This window comes from Dromaius novaehollandiae, unplaced genomic scaffold (genome assembly GCF_036370855.1).
Source record: "Dromaius novaehollandiae isolate bDroNov1 unplaced genomic scaffold, bDroNov1.hap1 HAP1_SCAFFOLD_45, whole genome shotgun sequence".
Lineage (NCBI taxonomy): Eukaryota > Metazoa > Chordata > Aves > Casuariiformes > Dromaiidae > Dromaius > Dromaius novaehollandiae.
In genome coordinates this window covers 1,537,833-1,550,996 of record NW_026991505.1, presented here as the reverse complement: position 1 = coordinate 1,550,996, position 13,164 = coordinate 1,537,833, and the positions used below count along the sequence as shown (strand labels likewise).

General features: G+C 49.1%; 1 pseudogene; it reads left to right on the top strand.

Annotated features, from left to right (window-relative positions):
* Nucleotides 1-884: 884 nt before the first annotated feature.
* On the top strand, nt 885-1,037 carry LOC135327097 (5.8S ribosomal RNA; annotated as a pseudogene).
* The last annotated feature ends 12,127 nt before the right edge of the window (nt 1,038-13,164 follow it).

The window sequence follows — 13,164 nt, the reverse complement described above, 5'->3', positions numbered from 1 at the left end:
GTCCTGGACTACAGGGCAGTAGCCGATGATATGTGAGCAAGTCTCCCATTCTGCAGGACAATGCCTGCACCCCTTCGGTGCCCCTTCTCCCAGCTTGCGTGCCAAATACTCCCTGGTGGGATAGACATTGGCATGCAGCTGTATTGCTGTCAATTACTTCCTGTGAGGAATTCCCCGGTAACGTACAAGCCAATAGTTATGGATGCTATTGTTTTCTTAAGAAGTTCTTAATACCGTGGCCTTGTGCTTTTAGATTGGCCCAATTCTCTAACTCTCTTTTTCTCCACTTGCTAGGAAGAAGATAGATGATACGAGGAGCTGGAATTTCCCATTGGGACGCCGACTCGCCCCCTTCCAGTGCGGTGGGAATTGTAACGGGGAGTTCATCCCCTGTTGATGGAACCTTGTCTGCTTTACCTCCTGTGGCGATCCATACCCTCTCAAACTCCTTCTGGATCTGGCGGGTGGAAGTGGCTCGTGGGTGTGTCGTGGGTGTGCCGTGGGTGTGTCGTGGGGGAGGGGGGCCCGGCAGGCACCAAAACGGCAGTGGTCGGGGCAGTGCAAGGGAAAGGCAGTCAGCTGTTGTCCCCATCCCCTGGACCCCGGTCGGGAACAAGGGACCAGTGCACCACTGAGAGAGTGGTGGAGGAGAGCCCATACAGCAGCACTGGCGGTGGCGGTGGGCGGCGCCCTTCTCGTTCGGGTCTGCCCTTCTTTCCCCCTCCCGCCCCGTTCTTGTATGGTCAGCAAGGCGAGCCCTCTTTCTCTCTACTGTCCCTTGCTCAGCAGCCAGTGTCGACATGAGGAGGGAGGCAGAGCAGAGGGGGCCCTCAGGGGCTGTGAATGCTGTCCGCTCCTCCCTCGGTGGGGACCGAAACCAAGACAACTCTTAGCGGTCGATCACTCAGCTCGTGCATCGATGAATAATGCAGCTAGCTCCAAGAATTAATGTGAATTGCAGGACGCATTGATCATTGACACTTCGAACGCAGTTGTGGCCCCGGGTTCCTCCCACGGCTATGCCTGTCTGAGCGCTGCTTGACGGTCAATCGTCACCCAAGCTGCGGTGTGGATGCAGCGGTGCCGCCCCTTGGCAGGTGGGGGATGGCACAGTTCAGGTGTGCCCGGCCGCGCCTGTCCTCCCCCTCCGAGCCCGGCGGCTGCCGCTGCACTGCACGACATGTGCGGTGTGGCACGGCTGTGGCGCCTCGCAGGCCTGTTGCCCCGGGGAGAGGGGGCTTCTGTTTCTTCAAATCCCAAAGAGGCATCATCTTGCTGAATCCCATGTAAGATTTCAGTTTGCTTCCAGCTTTCATTTAGATGGGGAGAAATTCTCCCGCTTTGATCCACATATACACAGCGACTAGTATTTATTACTGTACCTACTCCTCCCTGAGATGCTAATAATATACCTAGAGCCATTCCGTTCTGGGTGGTTATTTTAGCAGTCTCTGAAACCTCCCCTTGTAAAGCTGTAATGGCATCAGAGGTTTTATTCCCTATTCTCTCAATAACTGCTGAAATATTTACCATTGCTTTTTCAAGTTCACTCACTCCCAACTGTGGAAACAGACACCTTGCGAATGAATGAAACCTAGTAGGTTGATCCGTTAAAGGATTATTGATCCTCTTTTGTCTCCTCATGAATGTTCTTAGCCATGATCTTTGATATCTGTTATTCAGTTCTTTGTTACAGTAATGGTTGGGATTATTGCCCCTAGAGTACATGTCCCGGACCAATTAGGAGGCAGCACTTTTCATGCCTTGCTCTCACACAACCAACACCATCCACTACCTTTTGGAACACGCCACCCATTTAGCTCCTTACTTGGCCACTTGCAACCTATTTCAGGTATCCGAGAGCAATCTTCATAACTTCCTACCTTAATGGCTCCAGTACAGTTGATCGGCTGTTTTCCATAAAGTACAGGTTTCTCCCACTATTTATTTCTATTATTACATCTTCGGATACATTGATCATAATCTCCTGTCACACTCTGGACTTCCCATTCCTATTCCGTTGTTTCATCATATTTTGGTTGATCACTATCATTTCTTATCTGTTTTATAAATTCCATAAAGGAAAAAAATAAGAGGCACTCCAATTAGCGGGAAGCCCTTGTTGGAATCTTCAGGGAAGTGGGCACACACCCAACAATCCCTCTGGTTAACTATCTTCATAGATTTCGTATTTACTTCCAAAGGAAGATTTTGACCCCCAAATCCTTCCTGATTCCCTTTAATTGTTTGGCTCAGGTAACCTAGAAAAACTAACCACCACATTTCTCCCCTGGTTGTTAAGGAGAACATCATTTTTACACAGATACTGTAACAACAATATTAACCCTATTCCTAACAAACAGATTAAAGCAATTTTCCCCTGAATACAATCTAAATTTAAAACTGATTCACTTTTAATACAGCTCATATATCTTTATATATTTTTAACGTTAAAGGGTGAACTTGTTCAGCTTTCCATGTCTCTCAAGGTACTGTTTTCACTAGGGTGTGGTGGATCCAGGAATCAATTCCCTGCAGTTTCACAGCGGTATTTGTTGTTAGCAGTACCAGATATGGTCCTCTCCATTTTTCTATCAACAGCTCATCCTTCCAGGTTCGAAGATATACTTGATCTCCCGGCTGGAATGAACGTACAGCTGAATCTAAAAGTACAGGAGATCTTAACTGGATGTACCTCTGGAGAGAAGTAAGAACCTTTGCCATAGACAAGAGAGAATCACTTAAAATTTAATGGCCCTTAATGTGCATCTGAGTTTCATTTCCAGTTAAATTTACCGTGTAAGGTTTACCATACAGAATCTCAAATGGACTAACTTTCTCCCTAACCCTTGGGGTTATTCTGATTCTTAATAATGCCAGAGGTAAAACATCAGTCCATTTCATCTGAGTCTCCTGACACAATTTCCCTCTCTGTCTCTTAGTTGTTTGATTCATTCTTTCCTTTTCCACTGGATTGTGGCTTCCAGGGGGTATGTAAATCCCACTTAATTGGTAGGATTTTTGAGATTTCCTGTACTATTTCTGCTATAAAATGAGGTCCCCTATCCAAAGAAAAGCCTTCTGGTCAATTTATTATGTCTTGGCAACACCACAACGCTGACTTGTTTGATGCTGAGGCAGAAGAGAATCCTGATTTGAATGGCATGAAACCCTGATGCCAGCAGATTTGCCGTAGCGCATATGAGCACATTGAAGTGAGATGTATCTTTTGAATACAGGTTAAAAATGACATTCTTAGCTGTTGCATTTTTAATAATAAAGACTACAACAGGTAGTATCCATTGCAGACACTCAAGTCTGACATAAACAAGTCCCGTGCCACACGATTTGCAAAAGGGGCGGGGGGGCAGTGGGGAGAGAAAGCTCCACCCGTGGATCCAGCAGCATCCCTTTGGTCCTCTTCACCCTGGGTGTCTTGGAAAAGTTCAGAGCCCAATCAAAGCAAATCCAAGTCCCAAAGTCTCTGCGTGATCGTGGTCTGGTGCGGTGTGTCCCGGGTGGTCGCGGGGAGACCATTTCAGGGGTCGCAGCAGCTCAGTCCTGATTCCATCGAGAACAGATGGCTTGTTTGGGGTGATGGTTTCATAGCCTTCGTCCACGGTGGTGATATGAGATAGAGAGAGATCAGAAGGAAGTATAGAAAAGGTAGAAGCGCGCACGGGAGTTATGAACAATTTTTAACAATACCTACTTTTAACAATAATCATGTCTAAAACTAAGCAATTTTTAACAATAACTTCTTTGAACAATAACATATCTAAAGAACAATATCTTAACATATCTACTTTTAACAATAACATCTCTAAAACTAACCGAACCAAAAGGTGTCCCAGGCCATGTTTGAGGGTTTGCCTATGGCGCTGGGGGATTAGTGGAGGAAGGTGATCGTCTACAATGACAATACCAAGGCAAACAAAGGCATATTAAAAAAGCAGTTAGAACGATAGCTAAAAGACCAAGTGCTGCAACATAAATTGATATGGTGTCATAGAACATGTTGTTTTCCATTCTCCTCGTGGTATAATCCACCGATGTATTCGTCCGCCCAGGTGTGACGGTGGAGTACCTCTTCTCTGTTACCCTCAGGGCTCCAGCGACGCAAAGATGGTGGTGGATTGCTGATTGCAGCCCTAGTGGTCAATGCTGATGACTGTTATTACTGTTTCTTTGCTATTCTAGCACTCTCCCTCATGAACAAGCTGTAAGCAGTGTCCCTGGTAAAAAGCAGATGCAACTAGCCTTGAGGCACCCAGCACATGGAGCTGAAGCATGCCATAAAAGGAAAGGTTTCTGATTATGCTCTTTGATTGGTTAGGAGCATCTGGACCATGTGAGAGAGTACATAAAAGGCCTTGCTATGGGTGGGAGATGCAGAGTTGCTGCCATGTGCTCTTCTGTGCAGTGCTATAGAAATAAATCTTTTGTTCTGAGCTAACCGAGAAGTATTGAGAATTTCTTCAACATGTTGCCTTTAACTCAGGCAGTCCTCTGCTGAAACAGAAGGTACCATCCCTGTCAACATCAAGCACAGTCCATCCAACCTGCTTCTGCCTCCACCCTCCCACAAGTTCTCTTCCCTCATGGGCGGCCCCACTCCATTCACTTGAGCACCTCTCCATGCCAGCCTGCTGCTTCTGAGCAGCTTCTTGCTGCAGAAGTAACCTCACAACCTATGGCCCAGCCTTCACACCTTCCCTTACACATCCCTCTTGGCTGCCTCTGCCCTCTCCTCTCTGCTCCATGCCCCTTCACTCCAACAGACAACACACCACATGCCCTGCCCTTCCTCTGCCTCCCAGGCCACAAACGCCTTCCAGCTCGGCTTACAAGGTGACTGGACGGTTAGGGGCTGCCAGGGAGCAGCTTCGGGCTGAGGCTTCAGGCATCGGTGGAGAGTTTGGGCTTTGCTTAGTGGACTTATGGAAAGCTTTTTGGGGATGGTTCCGTTTTTTTGTCTTGTTAGGGAAAGCACGCTAGTTCTTTTCCTTGGGGTGGGGGAGTGGTGAGAGAAACTTGAATGCCTAAATGCCTGTCCCCTCATCCCAGTCCTGAGCACCTGTTATGATGAGTGGGAGCAGGGGATTGGGCCCATAGCCTGGTGGTGTTTGGAAATGAGATTTGGAATCCCTGAGACACGTTTCCTTCATTCTCTGTCTCCACTCTCTTCCATCCTGCAGGAAATGACTGCACTTCCTTCCCTTTCTGCAGGCCACATTCTTCTTCCAGACCCTGTTCAACAAGGACCATTAGAGGTCAGTCTCTTGCTGCCAGTGATCAGCCCTCAAGACTAGAAGTCTTCTCTGTCCTCGATCCAAAAGAATCAAAATCCAAAGAGGCAATTTCAGATCTTGGTCAGCCCCTGTCTCCAGCATGTAAGATCAAATACAGAGGGCAGCTCCCCACATAACTGAATGTAAGATCAAGGTCTGCAAAACAGCTCTAGTGCTTCTTTCTAACTTTGTGGTTGGTTTGTTTCAGTTTTCCAGTGAGGACAGGACAAATCTAAGCTCCATAAGGTAGCCCACAAAGTCCAAAATGAAAGCTCTACATTTCAGTGGACTGCTTGACTAAAAAGTTGTTTTTCTTGGCTTAAACCAGATTAGGAATTGATGCCCTTGGGCTGGAATGCTCTATTTGCAGAAATGCTTTTCCTTCAATACCTTGTACTTGCATTTCCTCTGGATTTAAATTTCCTCTGTAGGCCATTAACATGGAGTAAGTTGCCCCAGTATCTACTAAAAGCTCAGGGTAAGTGGCCATTAACTCTTATTAGGGTCCTAGCTCAGTCTCCTACCACTGATTCAGATGCTGCTAGTGCTTCCGGTTCCCCTTCCTTCTGTCACTGTTGGGGCTCATACTGCCGAAATTCTGCCATTTCTTCCACACTTTTATTATCCTGCAGTTTCCAAATTGGAGGGTTTCCGAATCCTCCCCTCATCTGGGTCTGAACAGGACACTTTTTTTTCCAGTGCCCTGGTTTCCTGCAATAGGCACAGCATTTGGGGGTCCAGCTGTCCCCTACCCACCATTCCTGTTCCTCTAGTCCTCTTCCTCCTTGACCTCGTCCCCTCATATTTATTGCTCTTCCCCTCACCATTGGAGTTCCTCCCAGCGCTGCTGCCAGCATACTCACTTCCTCCTGCTTCATCTTCCTTTCTCCTTCTTTTCTTTTTCTGACCTTCCATCATATACCTATGTTGCTAATGAGAGTACCTTTTGTAAATTCTCTCCCTGCCATCCTGGAGCCACGCGTTGTGAAATATTTAGGAATACCTGGAGCCGCTTGCTGGACAAATATGCTCACTGCCAGTCTTTCATTCAAACTTTCCACGGACATCCTTCCATAGCATAACAGGGCCTGCCACAAGTTATTTCCAAATTTGCTCGGGTGTTCCTCAGACTTTTGTCTTACTTCCTGAACCCTTTCCCAGCTAACGCCAGTTGCCCTGCAGCTCTTACTGCTAAAACTGGATTTTGGCATGTCATTTCACATGGCACCCCATCATTCACATTATTAAAATCTCGGTTTGGATCTACTTGTGGCCAAAGTTGTCGGTTTCCATCCCGGTCTGCCAACTCCCTGTCTTTTTCCGATGTCCGTTCTCTATCCCCTGGCTGAAATATCTGTTGTAACAGTACTTGAACATCCCCGCGACAAGGGTGATGTCCCTCTACTATTGTAGAAAACAGTAGAGCTGCCTTCTCTGGGTCTTCCAGCGCCCGGGACATTTGCTGTGCCCATTGAGTTACCTCCTGGAGCCCACGGCTGATCAACACAAACATGCAAAATCAGTGTGTGAGGAGGGGGTGTGTCGGGTGTGTGTGGGGCTGTGGTCCCAGTGCCAGTGGTGCCCCCCACAGCTGGGTTAGGCATTACAGTTCCAATCATAGGAGCCTGCAGTATGACAGATTGGTTTCCCGAGGGAAGCGATGGATATAAGTTAGAAGCAGATTTGGGTGCTGAAACAGTGTAAGGGGGGAGCAAGGGCAAAACCATTACTCGAGTCTCCCAGCGTTTGTTGCGCAAGCGTATGTCTTACCTTACTTGAATCCCCAGATCTCCCTGGTCATTTAAAAGCTCAGTTATCCCAGACTTACTAGTGGTTCATTTGCTGAGGTTCTGATCCCCCAAGCAATGACCCAAGAAGGTCAGCTTACCCATACCAAATGAAGCACCTTGAGACCACTGCTCAGAGGGTGTCCCCTCCCAAGTCTGTAACAGTCATTCCTCTTGACAGAGGGCTATAGCCCTACCCTTACTGAGATCTGAGGTACCTTCAATTTCTTTCCAGTTTTCCAGAATTACTGCTAGCAGTGAACCCCAATTTTACCTTCCCCACTGAACCTCCCATGACTCATGCTGACCCAGTTTTAGTACCTCCCTAGTGAGTGCCACTACTGCAACGACTGTCAGGTGAACTCAGCCTGTGCCAGCTGTGTCAAATGCGGTTCCAGTGCTCACCAGATTGGAAGCCAGCAGTGTCCCACCTGGGTCACCAAAACTGCTAAAATATTATCAGTGTACAGAGATTGATGTTAAGGAAGCTCATCTCCCTACATAGTCTTCAAGTGATTTTCAACATTCTTGCTTTCTCCTCCAAGCCCCACTAGACTGACACCCCTCCCCTCCCCTCCAACTAGACTGACAATGTGCTGTCAGTGCAAAGACAATATGTTCTGGAACAGGAGTCAAACACAAAGGGAAGCAGGAGAAATGGTGAATACAGCTCAGAACTGACTTCACATCTAAAGGTGACCCCTGAGCTCCTTTAATCAATGATTTGCTCACAGGAGCTCAGAGTGGCTCAGTGACCAACCTGGATAAACTGCCCTTTTCCCCTGTCTTGCATCTCTAGTGAAATCTCTGGCAAGCTACAGATGTAGCAGTTCCCAGGAGCAGTTCAGGCCCCTGGGCACAGAAGGGAGGTTCCTGCACGACTTAGAAACTGCATTGGTCCTTGCTGTAACTTTCCCCCTGGGGGATTTTGGGAGACACCCTCAAAAGCAATCTCAACCATGCTATAAGCTAAACCATTATGCAGTGAAGGGATGAGCTCTCCAACTGGAGAAGAGATCTGTTCTTCTGGCTTCACTCTCTACTTGAAAGGGGGGGGCAGATTTTCCTGCTAAGAAATAGCTACCCAGACAATCTGACCTCTTGTAAGAGGGTAGTCACCCATCAAGTCAGACATCAGAAGCACTAAAAGTGCAGCCTAGCTATAAAAACTGTAGCAGCAATCATTTGCTAACAGAGCCTCTGATCCCTAACCTCACGGAAGTACCAGAAGGAGAAAGACAGAGGCAAGGTACATAAGAATGTTGGGCAGGAAGTGTTGCAGGGAGATTTCCTTGACTTTCATGAGCTGCCTTCTTGGTTCCATGTTTTCAGTCCCAGCAAGGAGAAAAGGTTTGGCAGATTTTGGCAAGAAGCCTTGTTGCATGAGACAACAACTTCACTGGCCTCCTGGCCATCTGGAGTGGTTAGCTGTAGCACAGCATGCAGTGCACAGATGCAATGATTACTGTCCTTCATTGTAAGCATAGTCAGCCTTTTTGTGCATGATCAGTTTGTTGTTGTGACACACTGTGGAGTGTGTACTTGAGTTCTTTTGGATCTTGACCGGAAGGAGATTCACACGCACAAGGCTGGAGAACAGCCAAATGCTTTTATTGCTGTAAGGCGATCTGTGATTCATATCAGCATATGCTATAGCAGGTTCTGCTGCATGGTGACTCAGTTCTTGCCCAGTAGATTGTACTGTTTATGCTGTTTGAGGAGCTGCGATGTGTGAACCCCTTAGCTACTGCTGAGGGAGATGGGGCATCCCCGGTACTGCTGCCCCACTGAGGACACTGCAGCTGGTCCATGTCTTGCTGGTCGATGGTGCCCTTGCCGTTATAGACCAGAGTGCTGGACAGCAGTATGGCTAGCACGAAGATCCATGCATCATTCTTGGTGTTTCTCTGGAACAAACAGCCCTGGATGATACCAAGAAACTGTGTGCAAGGCCCGCTAAGAGTTAGCAAATCCCCAGATCCCCAGGGAACAGGGAAAACTTTTGGGTGCTGGCTCAGGGTTGGTCTTGGCCTTGGTGCTTAGGGTTTGAGGTAGGGGCTAGAGCTTTGGCAGAGGGCTGTGGGTTGGAGTGGGGGTGAGGGCTCCAGCCCGGTGCAGCACCCCAAGGCGAGCGATGAGGCCTTGGGATTAGCTTCAGGCACAGGGTCCGAGTTTGGGGAGGGGGGCAGAGACGGAGGCTTCACTGTAGCCCTCTGGGTTTGGCCTTGGGGAATCGAGGGGGCCTCACCACTAAGATGAAGCTCTACCCTTCTGCCTTGCCTCCTTCCCCTCCTCTAGCCACTAAGGCCAAACCCAAACGGCTGTGCTGCAGCCTGAATCCTTACCCCCTACCCTCACTCTTGCCCGGTGTCTGAAGCTAAGGCCTAGCCCTCATCGCTTGCCTTCAAGTGCTAGAGCACGCTCTAGGTCTCACCCACACACAAACACACACCCCAGGCCACAGAGTTTGCCCATTCCCAAAACCCTCAGCAGAAACACGAAGGCCAGCACTCAGCCATCACCCAAAAGCTTTCCCAAAGCCCAGCAGCTGCAAAGCGCAACCTCCCCACTGATGCCTGAAGCCTAAGCCCTATGCTGCTCCTGCAAAGCCCCTAACCCTGCAGGCGTCTTGTAAGCCTAGCGCCAAGGCGTTTGGGGCCTGGCAGGCAGAGGCAGAGGCCTGGCAGGGCTGGTGTTTGGTCTTGGAGTGCAAGCGCCTGGAGCTGAGAGCAGAGGCAGGTGAGGGGGAGCTGCAAGTGCAGGGGTGAGGGCTGGGTTCTTGGCTGCGAGGTCACTTGTGGTGCAGCAATCTGATTGGTGAGGAGCAGGAATCTGGCACTGTGAGGTGCTGCTGGGAAGGTCAGGGGCATGCCAGGAGGGTAAACAGGTAGTGGGGTGGGGGGAGGTGTGCTGAGCCGCAAGGCCAAGCCAAACACTGAGGCTGGAGCCAAAAGCTTTGCCTGACCCCACTCAGCACAAAGCCCAAAGCCTGCACGCATGCCTGAAGCCTAAGGCCAAACTTGCTCTGGCGCAGCCCCTAAGCACCCAGCCTTCTTGTAAGCCCAGCTGGAAGGGGTTGGGGGCCTGGGAGGCAGAAGAAGAGCAGGGCAGGTGGGGTGTTGGAGTGCAGGGGTGTGGAGCTGAGGGGAGAGGGCAGAGGCAGGCAAGAGGGAGGTGGCGGTGAAGGTGTGAGGGCTGCGCTGTAGATCGGGAGGTCACTTGTGCTGCAGCAATGTGATTGGTGAGGAGCAGGAGGCAGGCATTGTGAGGAGCTCACGGGAAATCCAGGGCATGCCAGGAGGTCTGGAGGTGGTTGGGAGGAACAGTGCTTCTTTTTTTACCAGGAGGTCTCTCTCTTTTCGGTGCTTGACTGTCCAAGGCAAGAATGCAACCTGTGAGGACATGAAGGCTCCATTTTCTCAGACACAGCTGGCCTCCCTTATAGCATCTACGCAATGTAAAGCCATTTCCTCCGTGCGGTGCCTGTGCACTTGGCTCTTCTTCCAAAATTGGAGTCATGAAAGTGGTCATGGAATGGTATCCCAAAAGGGCTCGTTGCTTTGCTTTCATTCTCCATGGGCTCAGGTTGATGTGTTCAGTGTCCCATTGTAAGCTGTTAGGGAACCAGGTTTAGATTCAGGGTTCACTTTTGGGGCCCTGTGTCAGTGGAGATGGTTAAGGATCCCAGAGTAACCTTCCTGAGGCTGTGACACATTTGTTTGGGTGGGTGATGGCTGACCATCTTCCTGGAGAGGCAATAAGCTGCCAGCGGAGCTCAGAGCGCTTTTGGGAACATCATACAGTGGGGGTGGGCAGTGAGTGGAGCCGTACAACACAAGAGACCATCCAAGGTGGAGTCACCGAGCGGTAAAGAGCAAAATCAGGAAATGCATAGGTAAAGGAGGGCTCCGCAATCCCAGGAGAGGCCATGGAGACCCAGCAGGCTCAGGGAAGAGAGACTGGAGAGCCATCCTTGTACTCTCTTTGGCATGCCATAGGCTGGCTCCAGTGCAGCCCCATAACATATCTTGTGCCCTCGGAAATGCTGCCTGGGCCCTCTGAGCACCCTCCACAGCCACATAAAATGGGAGGCGGGGACTGCCAGTGGCATGATAACCATCCTCTTGGGTCTGCTTCCTGCTCTCACGAGAATGGGCACAGTGGAGTCGCCTCATGGCCCTGTGGCACCACCATTGGCTCTCTGCTGAGCAGCAGTGCCTGCACGGAGCCCTGCAGGGAGCACAGGGGAGGGGGACCTGGAACAGCTGGCCAGGCCAGCGTGGACACCCTCATCTGGGGAAGGGCTTTCTGGGGAGCAGGGACGTGCCTGGAGGGGAGCAAGGGGGTGGTTCCCAGGAAAGGTGAGAAGTGTCATGGCTTCTTTATAAAAACTGCCAATGATATGCATATGATCAACAGTTGTCATCTGTGGACACTGTGTGGTTGAAATCTCAATACGATACAACCTGGCAACTCTGAGAAATATCGGAGTCTTTGGAACAACCCTTGGGTTGGACTATCAAGACCAGAGTTGCAGGAGAAACTTCAGTCCTGGACATTGATCACATATTCAGAGGATAAATTGTCAGAGGGCCAGCTTACCCAAATAAATGGACAAATACTTGACTGGGCAATCTTTCTCACAATCACGTCATCACCACCAGCTAGCTCTAGGTTGGCTGGATCACTTTAACCTGGAAAAGGGACCTAGCTAGGTGTTTACATAAGGTGTACGTAGGTGTTTAATAAATAGCCACATCACCCAATTAGTGCCACTCATGAATGGATCAACAAGATTCTCCCTGTCCCTATCTACCATCCAGCGAAACCACAGCCAAGGGAATGGGCTTGGTGCAAGCAGTGGGGAAAGAAGACCCTATTGAGATTGACTCTGGTCTGGTGCTGAGAAGAGACATAAGAGGTCTGAATGGACCTCTCTGAAAGGACATGAGAGGAGAAGAGGTGGGACACTACTCTGATGGTTTTTTCACTCACTTAGCTAGCTAGGGTTGATCAGGTGCTGCACATGGCTAGACAAACGTGCTGCCCTGTTTGCACTCGGCCAGTCCATTTTAAACTCTTTTCTCTCATGCTTCTTTCTCCCCAGTCCCCTTTAGGCAATAACCCCTCCAGTCCACAAGGTTGTCAAGCAGAGCCACTCGAGTGGCCTCATCTGGGAGCGTACACCCCCTCCAAGGCCCCAGGGACATAATCACTGCCCTAGGAATAGCCAAATCCGGGTGCTCCTTTGCACTGATTAGGCTCCTGGCATTCCTCTGCCATCACTGATCATCTGTTCTTTGTATTTGTGGTGACTAGCCTTCCAACACATAAACTCACAGTTTAGTCCAGTGTTTGGCCCATATGTTCTGCAAGTGTTAACAAGCCACAGAAACGATATGCAGAGGAGTTACTGTGCAGCTCTGGGCACAGTGTAATCTGCTTCTCCATAAAATGCATTCTTAGGAAAAACAGACACTGGCTAAGGTTGAACAATAAGAAAAGAGTAGCAACTGGGAGAAAACTGGAAGCTGCTTCTTGTTGACCTTGCCCCACCCCTTGCAATCGACTTCCTAAGAAAACATGGGATCTCATTTTGCTCCTGTTGTAGATGACTGCATTAATCAATGCAGACACCGCACAGTAAAAAACAAACAAACAAACAAAGAGCTACTATGAAGTTAGTGGCTAGGTATAGGTAGAGGTATATATAGGTAGAGGTGCATATAGTAGTGTAAACAAGGAAGGAGGCAGCAGCAAGGCACAAAAATATAAATCACACCACCCTCCTATAGAAGGTAGTCTTAGACCCACAGTGACGAGCTTAACATGGAGCATTATTATGCATATAAAAGAGTCCATGTCTAAAAACAAACCCAAGAAGCCTGTTTTCACAGAAGGATGAACTGGAGCAAGACAGTAAGGGGATTTCACAGGTGATCTGGCTCAAGTCATTGCCTCTGCTGAAGGATACAGCACGCATGCAGAATGGTGGGTTGCAAGGGAGCACTCACATTGTCTTTGGCCAGTTAGAAACAGATATTAACTCTTAAAGACCTAAAAACACTTACAAGAGCTCAGACTCA